This window comes from Orycteropus afer, unplaced genomic scaffold (assembly GCF_000298275.1).
Source record: "Orycteropus afer afer isolate SDZICR_OR568_19922 unplaced genomic scaffold, OryAfe1.0 scaffold00170, whole genome shotgun sequence".
NCBI classification, from domain to species: Eukaryota; Metazoa; Chordata; class Mammalia; order Tubulidentata; family Orycteropodidae; genus Orycteropus; species Orycteropus afer.
Genome location: NW_006921757.1, coordinates 2,951,082 through 2,953,021, shown reverse-complemented (window position 1 = coordinate 2,953,021; position 1,940 = coordinate 2,951,082).

The following is a 1,940-nucleotide window of genomic DNA, read 5'->3' as shown; positions in this document are numbered from 1 at the left end:
TATGTCACTCATTTGATCCTCTCAATAACCATTTAAGTGAAAACTTTATGAATAGCAGTGAAACACAGTCTGATATATTACTGAAACCATTTATGTAAGTACTTCTATAATCCCAAGTTTATGTGCAAAGAACTCGAAGCACAGAAGATTGCAGAGTTTGTGGAAGGATGCATAGTAAGATAATAGGGATTCAGACAAGGGCATCTTTAGGGGTCATTACTCTGGCTGCCACACACTGAGAATGAAATGCTAAGGACTTGCTAACTGATCAGATGAGGAAGGTTAAAGGAGAAAAGTGAGTTAAGGAAATACATAGCTGAGAGAAACAAAGGGTTATTCCAAATGTTTAAAATGCTATACATAGAGCTATGAGCTCAGGGCTGTGATATCTCAGAGTAAGAAATAACTATTTGTGAACACTGAAAAGTTTCCCTAGAGGAGATGGGCATTGTCTTGAGTCTTGAGACTAGAAGGTTAGCAGACACAGAAGTGTGTGAAGGGTGTATTAGAAACCAACTGGGTAATGCCAAGAAGCATAATACAAAGCATCAATTCCCCATGCAATTGTAGTTCTCTGTTTAGTCTAGGCTTTTGCGAGCTATGTTAAAATGAAGTTCAGCTGGATCTTGAATTCAAACAGAAGCAAATAGGAAACTATTTCAGGGCTGCCAAGACCGACATTATACATTCCATATGCTCCATTTCATTACAAATGAGCAGCTTTACAACTTGACTCCTTTGAGAGTCTTCAAATAGATATTTAATTAGAAAGCATTAGAGAAACCCATTCTGAAATAATAAAAGCAGTGGTGGCCATAGGAAGATATTATTCAGGTGAGAATTTGGTACACTCATTGCTGGTACAATAAAGAAAATGGCCAACTAAGAGAATTATTTCTGAAGGCAGTAATTTTGCAACATGACAAGCAGTATTAGAGTATGTAAACTTATGTTAGGATGATAAGTATTTTTGAAGTAAATTTCATTCATTAAAACTTAGTTTTGTTCATTTCAACATTATCTGTGTAAAAGCAACAGAAAGATCATAGAAGTTACAGTAAAACAGAAGAGAGCTCTCTGAAAATGATAATTGCTCCTTCTGTAATTATGGGTACTTTCTTGTAATTAAAAATTTACATTCTATTAAATTACCAACATTTATAATAAATATTTATAAACGTGATCTAAGTATTTTGACTGATAAACAGCTGATACAGCTATTGATGATTTGATCCTTCTTTCAATACTGCTGATATAATTTTCTAAGTTTACATGATTTCTTCCGAACCAAATTTTCATTATGCAAACAGTTCCAAAATACATATATGCATGAGGTTGTAATTACTGCCTATTACAGAGTCATGGATAAGTTCTACTTTGGGAATAATTGATTTATATCAGAAGAAATGATGGATAATTATTTGCCTTACATCATTTAAATAGTAGAATTTATTGGTGAGTCAGACCACATTGTTATCCTAGTCCTAAATGGAATCCCTGGGTATTGCAAATGGTTAATCCACTCAGCTGATAACTGGAAGGGCAGAGGCTTGAGTCCATACAGAAGTACTTCAAAAAACAAACAAACAAAAAAGACTGGACAACCTACTTGTGAAAAATCAGCCATTGACTATCTTATGGAGCACAGTTCCACTCTGACACACCCCATGGTGCCATCAAGAGTTGAGTTGACTTGATGGACACTCATAGTCCAAAAGAATCTTGCCAAGTGTCTTTCACTCTTAAGCAGAGTCAGATTATTCAATAAACAAAGTGAGCCTGGGTACACTTGTGCTTACTTTCTAATCTGTAGTGAACAATTTCACATTTTTTCACCCCATCAAAGATTCTGCTTCTAGGTATGGCTGGCATCTGTCTTTTTTCCCAACCCCACAGCATCTTTCTGCAGAATCAGTGACTGTTTTCAAATTTACAATGCC